Genomic DNA, 12,144 nt, shown 5'->3' with positions numbered 1-12,144 from the left:
AAGGCATGCCAGATTGGGCACCCAGAATAATCCGAGTCCCTTTTGAAAGCATACGTCCTAGTACCGAACTGCACTTGCCCCAGCGCGGAAGGAGACTATGCCATGAGCTCGAGCAGCCCATCTGTAAGAAGGATGGAATCGGATGAGTGCAGAGTGATTTACTGGCTTCCAAATCTTCCCTTTATTGACTTGCGAGCGCAATAATCTATGGAGTGGCATGAGATGGTGGCAACGGTATTACTTCTGTGATGCTGCTTCCATCGCCATACATTACTGGGTGATAGCACTGGGTTAACGCACGCCATATCACACAGCACACGCCACTCCAGTATGCGCCCACTGAAGTCAACAGTAAACATTCTATTGACTTCCACGGAGCAGGGCCCTGCGTGTTCCTTAGTTCCTACAGAACTGTGCACATCAGTGCAAGTCACCTCTTTGTCTTTGTCATTATGCTCAGAATCCTCTGACTCGTTCCATACGAAAGAAAATTCCTTTTGAGTTGGAGAATCACAGGTGCTAACGATGCCGGGCCTCTTGCACACCTCTATCCCAGGGCAGGGTTGTGTTTTGCTTTGTATTGCTTCCTCCTAAAGTACAATCATAAGCCAGGGAGGCCAATTCTCCAGCCAGTGCATCAAACAAAGCTCCCCACAGCTGTAGAATTTCGATCCTTTTTTTCAGGGATGATTTTATTTGCCAAAACAAAACAGTCCAACCTAAATCAAAACCAATCAACTGGGACCTACTGCTTGGCCCCTCCTAAAGTCATGTCTCTCAAGCTTCCATCCCAACCCTCAGAGCAGGTATCTCCAGCCAGGTCTCCCCTTAGCTAGTGAGATGCGCCCCCTCCCACCTTCTTTCTTCTGACCCAAGTCTTTTCTGGGAGTATGCCTCCTCTTTCTCCTAACGGGGATGCTTGCTGCTCTTTTATGTGAAGACTAGGTGGCCTGCAGGGCTATCACCTGATCTCTGGCCTGAAACCCATCACCTGGGAGGCAACTAATTAGGCCTAAGTAGGTCTAAACCCACTCCCCTCAAAAGACCAGCCCGCCCTACAGAAACTGCAGATGCTGTAGTGAGGAGGAGCTCCATGTAAATACCTAGATAGACTGTAACCCTTGGACTGGCTGGAGTATTATGCCTAAGTACAGACACAGAAGGACAAGCTCACCTCTGGGGTAAAATGACTTGAATCAGATATGATTGGATCCATTCCTTACTGGAGCTCCAGTACGGGGACTACAATAGACTAAAAGAGCAGAATCGCTTTTTACATCCTACTCATGAAGAACAACTCCTGTGGGTGCCCATCCTTTGCTCTTAAATACCATCCACCTGATTTCTCCTTGTTGTATTTGTTTTACCACTGAGCCCTGATCTGAGATAATGTTGCATGGTGAACCGCATGGTAAGCTAGCATGAAGGATTGGTTCCTGCCCCATTACGCTGCATCACCCTGGGTTGTCCTTAAATTTGCCACTGCCTGATTCCCATGATCTCCAAGGCTGCTAGGCAGAGGCATCCATTTAACCCAAGATTGTTTCTGACAGCAACTGTCTAGCTGTGCTCTTGTTTGGGGCTTTTTTTTTCCTTCTCCATTTATTGATATAAAACAGCAAACGTTTAGCTCATTATTCACCAAGTTGATCTCCACCTTGCTGAATGCAGGGGGGACGCTAGATATTACACATCCACCAGCCTCCACTAGAAAATAAACACCCTGTGGGCTTGAGGGCCAAGTTTTCTGCTGATGAAAACTGGCATGGCTCCATTAAAGCAAACAACACCACCAGTTTACGCTAGCAGACCATTTGACCCTATTGATTTGTGCCTCCTTCCAGCAAAGTCAATGGAAGTACTTTGGTGGGGGAAGTAATGAAGCCAGGGGTGTCTTTGAGGAAAATGCACTGGGGTGTGATACGTTCTTTAGGGCATGATCCTTCATCCATTGAAGACAATGGGAGTGTGTCCCTAGCCTCTGTTTGCCAGAAGCTGGGAACGGGCGATAGGGGATGGATCACTTGATGATTACCTGTTCTGTTCACTCCCTCTGGGGCACCTGGCATTGGCCACTGTCGGAAGACAGGATACTGGGCTAGATGGACCTTTGGTCTGACCCACTATGGCCATTCTTATGTTCATGCTGGAGGCCTCCTAAATCCTAAGGCCATTCCGAATGACTAAGGCTCTTCGTACAAAGCGCCATGTTGTTCTAAGTGGAGGCGTATCCGCTGGCAAGTAGCCTCCGAAATCCCTCCTCAGCCAGGCAGTGCCATGGCCATCTGAGCCTCTCCCTCAGTCACAAGTGCGCTGGCTTGCCTCACCCCGATTAGCACAGCTGTCTGCTTATCACTGTTTAATGAGAGCTAATCTAGAGTGGCTGTGAAAAACACGGCTCAAGGGACTGGCACGGCTGGGCAGCTCCAAATGCTGGAGCTGATCAGCCTAAATCATCAACATTGGGCTAGGATACGGTGACTCGGATCGAGCTGCAGTGCAGAGTTCCCAGCCAGCCAGGCTCAGGAGAGGAGGATGCTGGCGTGACAGGCACTTGAGAGAGACTAACCAATTTATTTGAGCATAAGCTTTCGTGAGCTACAGCTCACTTCATCACTTCATCGGATGCAACCGATGAAGTGAGCTGTAGCTCACGAAAGCTTATGCTCAAATAAATTGGTTAGTCTTTAAGGTGCCACAAGTACTCCTTTTCTTTTTGCAAATACAGACTAACATGGCTGTTACTCTGAAACTTGAGAGGGAGAATTTCCTACCCTTTCTCTCTGCAGTTTGCAACTGAACATCAAGGCTTGGCTCTCTGACAGTCAAGCCAGCATCACAGGCCTGGCTTTATGGACAATAGCTGCCGATGGAGTTAGCATACAAAAGTCCAGCTCACTCTGCTGACCTGCACTTGGGAAACACCCAGCCACCAAGCAGGCCACCTCTCTCTTGCCAGTCATCCTGCAGTGGGGGGAGGCTCAGAGACTGTGGGGGAGGCTCAGAGACTGGAGCTGAGCAAGCTTCCTATCCGAAACCATCAAACCTTCCTGGGTCGGTGACTCTGAACACTCTCTTCCACTCCTCTGCAGGGCTGTGAACCTTGTTAGCCAACCCAGAGAGCAGACCTCTGGCTCAGGATTGGGGAAAAGAAAACATGTGCCCCTGAGCCTGGGGGAGGGCTAGGCAGAAAGTAACAAAGGGAGAAAGGAGCAAACGAAAGCAAAGTGATTGAAAGGGCTCCCTTTTTTAAGGGAGTGGAAGTGTGGATTAAGGGGATGGAGGGCCCCAAGAAAAACCTCATTAGAGGAGCCGAAGCCAGCCCTGGAAATAGTGGCATAGAACCATTCATGGAATACTCATGCAGAGCCTGCAGGTGTAGAGAATGGGTGTACGTTCAGGGGCTTTTGCTATTTATTTAAAGAGAGTCCAGCCCAGTCTGAGAGTCATGGGAGGCAGATGAGATCTGCCTCTGGGCAAGGATGGGAGGAAGCGAATGAATGAAAAGGAAATGCAAGGAGGTCGGAGGAGCTGGAAATATAAATGATACAGAACCAGAAAGGGCAAATCCTGAGCTGCTGCAAGTCCTATTGAAGCCCAAGGCTGCTCCAGATGCTCAGTGCGGCTCAGGATCTGGCCCCCCAGGGAGGCTTTTGCTCCTCAGCTGTTACAGGCATGCTCTCAGCCATGCTGCACATGGTTGAATTATTCAGAGAATCTCATTATTGAGATTTATTCTGGAGCCTCTGGGCTCCAGGTGCTTTTAAAAGAGGTGATCCACTCCAGCAAAGCAGCTTTTTACTCCCATATGATCCTCTTTATTTCTGATATGAATAATCTTTCTGGCTCAGCTAGAGGTTAGTTGCAGGTTGTAGTAACCTTTTTCTTCCTACTTAGGAGGGGAAATAACAGCTTCTCACCAGCACCCAGCACCTAGGAGGGGGAGTTTATTGCCTTGGGACTGGAATCAGCTGAAATAAGCCTTTGAAGACAATCAGCTCTTCAGGTTCCTGAGCAAAGCTTGGCAGGGTGGGAGCAAGAACAAGTTTTTCTTAGAGGTTAGATGGGCAAAGCGCTATGAGATCACCTAGGCCAAGACAGGATTTCCTCCCCGTGGTACGTTGTTGAACCTGGTCCCTCTTAATATGTTGTTTTAAATAAACTTGAGTGGTTAGCAGCTCCTGAAAGCTCTCCCGGTCCCTCTGAGTTTCCTGCCAAGGTTCCAAGGAAACTGATTTTGCAGCTCTCATACACAGTAATTATCTTTTATAAAAATCCCAAAGCCAAAGAGAGCTCTCCAGGTTCAGACAGAATGTGTGTGGCACAGAGTGGGAGGCCTGCGGCTGCTCTTCACAGCCTCTGGGAGGCCTTTCTTTTCTCTTGCACCAAAGGACCCCACAGTCTTACCATTGTTCACAGCTCAGTAACAAACCTAGCACTTCTAACCATTAACTAATGCTTCCTCCGTCTGCTAACCAAGACTGAGATGTTATGTAAACTGGCTGGTGCCTCTGAGTCGTTCGATGTGACAGCTGGGATTAGAATTCAGGGTGATCTGGATATGAATTCTGTGCTCAGAACATTCTTGTTGATCCTGTTAATTCATGGTCTGTTAATATCTTAATTTTTTAAAACTATTTCTGTTGTTCACACCTAAAAGCAACATGCATAGGTTAGACTGACTGCCCAGAACGAGCCCACACCACACCTTACTAGCCAATCCTTTTGCATTTCTTTTTTTCTTCCTTTTTCTTGCTTACCTCAAATCACTTTTTGCCTTACCCTTGTCAGCATTTTTTGCTTGGTTTGCCTCTGACCCTTTTAAAGGATTTTAAGGATTTTTTTTGGAAGAACTATTGGGACACACTATTTTACCAGGGGCTGTACCCCAGCTGTGGGAGTCTTTTGGAATTAGTCCGTTTTTAAAAAATCAAATGTACAGTGTCTCTAACTATGGAGCGAAGAGTAGCGATTATGGGTTGCAAACTCAGCAGTGATTTTAGCCTGAGCGTGTCTGAGCTTTTGAAGTCTGAATGATAGTGCTCCTTATGTGCACACTCGCCAGTAGAGGCCACCAGCAACACATTTCATGAATGAAACAACAAGCTTACATGCTAATTACAGAGACATCCTATGATTGGAGTGAGTTCATGCGTCCTTAGCATTCCTAGATGAGAAACTCATCAGATCCGCAGGAGATCTTTTAATTTGCCACAAGTCCGCACGAGATTGGCAAAAACATAGTGACCAACTACAGTGTCATAATTCTGTGTTTATTATAGAACTGGCTTTTCCCACAGCATGCTGTTTTCATGATTCTTACATGTGTGCAAATATTTTTACCTCCAAAGGGTACCATTTCTATTATTTTCTGGAACTGACACTGTGCAATATAGCTCTTAATCAACGTGGCAAGAAACACTACTGTCGGGAGGGCTTGCTTGGTAGTCTGGTGTAGTAGAGTTGGATAGGAATGAGCTTGTAAGCCAAGCAAGACTGTGCTCGTGTCTGCAGTTGGATGGGAGACCTCCAAAAAACGTGACAATGAGCTAGTGCTCCATTCTGATGTAAGGAGCCACTGAGCTGTTGGAGGTGCTGCTTGTCAGGTGAGATGTGTAAACCCCGACGCCGCCTCATTCGGATTCATGAAAGAGTCCACGATTCCTTTCATAAGTGTTGGTGTTGCCGAGAAGTAGCCAAATTCCAGCTGCTGCTTCAAGCTGGTGCATTCTCCATAAGCTGGTACATTCTCCATATTGGCATTCTCAAGCATTCAAAAATGAGTGAGACTCCAAAAAATCATGGGGGTACCCCCCCCCCCAAAGTTGTTCTTTTTCTTTGCCTTCTAGTTTTTTGCTTTTAGGGTGTACTCCGGTCATGTTTTCAAGCTTTTCTTTGCAAACTCAAGGGCTAGAAACTATTTTTTTTTCTTTGTGCTAGCTGAGATTCTCACGTGTTCACTTGACTCCAGGAGATGGGGATTAAAGAAAAACACCAACCATCATAAGCCTCATGTAAAATCACAAGAATATTCTTCTTCACTTCATTTCTCAAATGGATCATGGTGGTATGAAGTCATGTGATATAGAGGAATGTGCATAGGATTGGGAATCAGGAGGTCCTGAATTGTCATCCTGATTCTCTGACTTGCTGTGTGACTTTGGCTATGTCACATCCACTCTTTCTGCTTCAGTTTCCCCATCTACAAAATGAAAATAATACCTCACTGGGCAACTCATGTGTTTATAGTAACACAATGCAATGAATAGCATGTAAAAAGAATGATTGTGCGCTTTAAACAGCGGCCATGCTTCTCCCAAGTGGTGGGTGAGGGGATCTCTATCTTAATTTCGTAGAGTGCCTTGGGGTTCTTTGGCATGAAAGGTGCTGTATGAATGTGCACTGCTTTGTTTTAGTTTTTAAACAGAGCCCCCCGCCCCCCCATGATTTCTATTAAAGTGATTGACAGAGAGCTCTAGCCAGACAGCAGGTGTTCATGCCCTTACAGCATTCAGATTTTTATTTCAGGAGCTTGCCAAACTTAAATGGCATGACAGTGTCCATCGTAGCAGCAGTTATGCCTGCCCATGTGTTCTTCCAGGCCGTTCTGTCTCCTTGCCCTCTGGCCCGTGACACAGAGGAATCTGTTGAACTGTATCGTACGCTTGTTCACTCTAAAAGCAGCCCTTGTGTTATCATCAACAGCACAGAACGTGAACTGAAGTGGAGGGAGATGCTGGCCCCGATTTATTTCTGTCTCTCCCTTCACTGGCAAACTGTGATCCAGGCAAAACTTTCACTAGGCAGAAATAAACAGTCATCACCACCACAGTGTCCGTAATTCAAGGGAATTTCCGGGCCTTCTCCTCGCAGCTCCAACAGTGATATCAATGATGGGAGAATTAATGTTGATTGCCACTGACATTTCTATCGCCATGTTGACTAACCCTTCTCAGAGCAGGTCTGGCTAATAGGCTGGTTAAGAATGCAGTGACCGGTCTACACTAGCGCTCCTGCTATTGATACCCCTGGTGTTAGTGCAAGGATGGTAAAACTTGAGAGGCAGCTATGTAGATAATGCCATAGCGTGAGCAACGTAACAAGGGGATAACGTGCCATGACTACTGTCCACTGAAAAATAAGGGAGTTCTGTCTCTGCAGTGAGATTAATAATTTAAAAAGGGAGTTGTCTGTCAGTCGTTGCAAGAGGGAAGATGCACAGAAGCAGAGCTGGGCGAGTGCTGCAAAGAGTTTCATGTGAATGTCAGGTTTCAGAGGAGCCGCCGTGTTAGTCTGTATCCGCAAATAGAAAAGGAGGACTTGGGGCACTAACAAATCTAAGGTGCCCCAAGTCCTCCTTTTCTTTTTATGTAAATGTTAGCAATCCAGTAAATTCCTATGCCTGGGAATTCCTGATTCCTGCTAGGCCTTTGGGGTATGTCTACACTATGAAATTAGGTCAAATTTATAGAAGTCGAATTTTTAGAAAGCAATTTTATACAGTCGATTGTCCCCACTTAAAGCCATTAAGTCGGTGGAATGCGTCCACAGTACCGAGGTTGGCGTTGACTTCCGGAGCCTTGCACTGTGGGTAGGTATCCCACAGTTCCTGCAGTCTCCACCACCCATTAGAATTCTGGGTTGAAATCCCAATGCCTGATGGAGCAAAAAACATTGTTGCGGGTGGTTCTGGGTACGTGTTGTCAGGCCCCCATTCCCTCCCTCCCCTCCCTCCGTGAAAGCAATGGCAGACAATCGTTTTGCATGTTTTTTCATGGGTTACCTGTACAGACGCCATACCATGGCAAGCATGGAGCCCACTCAGCTCACCGTCACCGTACGTCTCCTGGGTGCTGGCAGACGTGGGACTGCATTGCTACACAGCAGCAGCTGATTGCCTTGTGGCAGCAGATAGTGCAGTACGACTGGTAACCGTCCTCGTCATCTCCTGCGTGCTCTTGGCCGGCCTTGGTCAGGTCTGTCAGGGGCACCTGGGAAGACATGGGTGCTCCTGGCAGATCTCAGTGAGGTCTGTCAGGGGCACCTGGGCAGACATGGGTGCTCCTGGCAGATCTCAGTGAGGTCTGTCAGGGGCACCTGCACATAAATAGGAGTGACTCAGGTCATTCTCTTCTTTAAGTTTTTGTCTAATGGAGATTCAGTCCTGCCTGGAATATTGGCAGAGGGATAGCTCGGTGGTTTGAGCATTGGCCTGCTAAACCTAGGGTTGTGAGCTCAATTCTTGAGGGGCCCAGTTCGGGCCCTGGCAATTTGGCCATCCTGGTGGCAATGGGGCAGGCTCATGCCATGGAACGCCGATTCTGGGCCCGGGAAACAAGCACAGACTGGTAGTACCGCAGACTATTGCAGGTCTGGGACGATTCCCAATGGCTGCGAAATTTTTGTATGCGTAAGGGCACTTTCATGGAACTTTGTGACTTGCTTTCCCCTGCCCTGAAGCGCCAGAATACCAAGATGAGAGCAGCCCTCACAGTTCAAAAATGAGTGGCGATAGCCCTCTGGAAGCTTGCAATGCCAGACAGCTACCGGTCAGTCGGGAATCAATTTGGAGTGGGCAAATCTACTGTGGGGGCTGCTGTGATGCAAGTAGCCGACGCAATTACTGAGCTGCTGCTATCAAGGGTAGTGACTCTGGGAAATGTGCAGGTTATAGTGGATGGCTTTGCTGCAATGGGATTCCCTAAGTGTGGTGGGGCGATAGACGGAACGCATATCCCTATCTTGGGACCGGATCACCAAAGCAGCCAGTACATAAACCAAAAGGGGTACTTTTCAATGGTGCTGCAAGCACTGGTGGATCACAAGGGATGTTTCACCAACATCAACGTGGGGTGCCCAGGAAAGGTACATGACGATCTTTAGGAACTCTGGTCTGTGAGAACAGCTGCAGCAAGGGACTTACTTTCCAGACCAGAAAATAACTGTTGGGGATGTTGAAATGCCTATATGTATCCTTGGGGACCCAGCCTACCCCTTAATGCCATGGCTCATGAAGCCGTACACAGGCAGCCTGGACAGTAGTCAGGAGTTGTTCAACTATAGGCTGAGCAAGTGCAGAATGGTGGTAGAATGTGCATTTGGACGTGTAAAAGTGCACTGGCGCAGTTTACTGACTCGGTTAGACCTCAGTGAAACCAATATTCCCATTGTTATTACTGCTTGCTGTGTGCACCACAATCTCTGTGAGAGTAAGGGGGAGACGTTTATGGCAGGGTGGGAGGTTGAGGCAAATCGCCTGGCCGCTGATTACACGCAGCCAGACACCAGGGTGGTTAGAAGAGCACAGCAGGGCACGCTGTGCATCAGAGAAGCTTTGAAAACCAGTTTCATGACTGGCCAGGCTACGGTGTGACAGTTCTGTTTGTTTGTTTGTTGAGGAAAACCCACCCCATTGTTTCACTCTACTTCCCTGTAAGCCAACTGCCCTCCCCTCCCCACTTTGATCACCACTTGTAGAGGCAATAAAGTCATTGTTATTTCAAATTCATGCATTCTTTATTAATTCGTCACACAAATGGGGGGATAACTGCCAAGGTAGCCTGGGAGGGGTGGGGGAGGAGGTAAGGATGGAAGGACAAGGCCAAGGACTGCACTTCAAAACTTATTGAATGCCAGCTTTCTGTTGCTTGGGCAGTCCTCTGGAGTGGAGTGGTTGGGTGCCCAGAGTCCCCCCACACCGCATTCTTGGGTGTCTGGGTGAGGAGGCTATGGAACTTGGGGAGGAGGGCGGTTTGTTACACAGGGGCTGCAGTGGTGATCTGTGCTCCTGCTGCCTTTCCAGCACCTCAACCATACGCCAGAGCATATCAGTTTGATCCTCCAGTAGCCTCAGCATTGCATCTTGCCTCCTTTCCTCATGCTAATCCCTCCTCTCCTCACGTTCATTTTGTGCTTTCCTGGACTCTGACATTGTCTCCCGCAACTCATTGTGCTGGGCTCTTTCAGCATTGGAGGCCTGTATGAGCTCAGGGAACATTTCATCGTGAGTGTGTTTTTTTCGGCTTCTAATCTTTGACAGCCTCTGGGACGGTGATGATAGGGGGAGCTTTGAAACATTTGCAGCTGTGGGAGGGGAAAAAAGGGAGATTAGTCTCTAAAATGTCATCTCTTTTCTTTTAAAGAACAATGGGTAGACTCTTTCACGGTGAACCAAGCTATTAACATTACATAGCATGTGTGGTTTCTTTACGAGGTCGCATTTTGCCTCTTCTATCGAGGGCCTGCCGGTATGGTGTGAGAGATCACACATGCAGGGCCGGCGGGCAGCAGATTTCAGCTTGTAGGCAGACACAGTAAGCCACAGTCTTTTGGCTTCTTTAACCTTCCTAACTTGTGGGAATGGTTTCAAACAGCAGCACCCTCATTTCACATACCAAGCACCCATTGGGTTAGCCCTTTAAAAGGAGGGGGCTTCGGTTTTCGGGTTATCGTGCAGCTAACAAACCCAACTAATCTCCCCCACAGACCCCCCCAATTCTCTGGGATGATCGCTTCACCCCTCCCCCGATCGCGTGGGTAACAGCGGGGATGATTTCCGTTCAGCCACAGGCAAACAGCTCAGCAGGAACAGCCACCTCTGAATGTCCCCTTAATAAAATTCTCCTACTTCAATCAGGTGACCATGAATTATATCAGTCTCTTGAGGATAACACAGAGAGATAAAGAACGGATGTTGCTTGAATGCCAGCAAACACCGGGACCATATGCTACCATGCTTTGTTATGCAATGATTCCAGACTACGTGCGGCTGGCCTGCCATGGTAAAGTGTCCTACCATGGAGGACGGAATAAGGCTGCCTGCCCCAGAAACCTTTTGCAAAGGCTTTGAGAGTACATCCAGGAGAGCTTCATTGAAATGTCCCTGGAGGATTTCCGCTCCATCCCCATACACATTAACAGACTTTTCCAGTAGCTGTACTGGCTGCGAATGCATCCCAAGTCTTCAGGGCAAAATTAATCATTAAACACACTTGCTTTTAAACCGTGTATTATATGTACAAAGGTACACTCACCAGAGCTGCCTTCTCCGCCTTCAAGGTCTGGGAGCCCGGGTTGGGAGGGTAGTGGCTCCAAGGCGATAAACAGTTCCTGGCTGTCAGGGAGAACGGTTTCTCCGCTTGCCTGGTGTGCGCTTTCATCTTCCTCGTCCCAAAAATCCTCATCCCTGTTGCGTGAGACCCCCCTTGCAGGAGTCCATGTACGGGGTGGGACAGTGGTAGGGGCACCCCCTACAATTGCATGCAGCTCATCATAGAAGCGGCTTGTCTGGGGCTCTGACCCCAAGCGGGCATTTGCCTCTTGGGTTTTTTGGTAGGCTTGCCTGAGCTCCTTCAGTTTCACTCGGCACTGTTGCGGGTCCCTGTGATAGCCTTTGTCCTTCATGCCCTTGGAGATTTTTTTCAAATATTTTGGCATTTCATCTTTTGGAACGGAGTTCTGATAGCATGGATTCATCTCCCCATACAGCGATCAGATCCATTACCTCCCGTATGGTCCATGCTGGAGCTCTTTTCCGATTCTGGGACTCCATGGTCACCTGTGCTGAAGAGCTCTGCATGGTCACCTCTGCTGATGAGTTCACCACACTGGCCAAACAGGAAATGAAATTCAAAAGTTCGTGGGGCTTTTCCTGTCTACCTGGCCTGTGCATCTGAATTGAGAGCGCTGTCCAGAGCGGTCACAATGGAGCACTCTGGGATAGCTCCCAGAGGCCAATACTGTCAAATTGTGTCCACACTACCCCAAATTCGACCCAGCGGTTGATTTTAGTGCTAATCCGCTTGTTGGGGAGGAGTACAGAAACTGGTTTTAAGAGCCCTTAAAGTCAGAAAAAATGGCTTTGTAGTGTGGACGAGTGCAGGGCTAAACCAATCTAATGCTGCTAAATCTGACCTAAACTCGTAGTGTAGACCAGGGCTTAGTATTCAGCCTGTAGTACCAGGCAGTGTCACTGGCATGCCTGCAGCTAGTCACAGAGAGCAAATGTTCTCATTTGCACTGTAAGTATTTGTACAGAAAATGTTTACATGCTCATCCAATTAAGGGTCAGAAACAATACCATGTGACTTATCTGACTAATTGCAGCTAACTGCAGCTGGAGTGTTGGCTGTGCATTGAATACTT

Source organism: Lepidochelys kempii, chromosome 16 (assembly GCF_965140265.1).
Source record: "Lepidochelys kempii isolate rLepKem1 chromosome 16, rLepKem1.hap2, whole genome shotgun sequence".
In the NCBI taxonomy this organism is placed as follows: domain Eukaryota; kingdom Metazoa; phylum Chordata; order Testudines; family Cheloniidae; genus Lepidochelys; species Lepidochelys kempii.
This window is presented reverse-complemented; position numbering follows the sequence as displayed.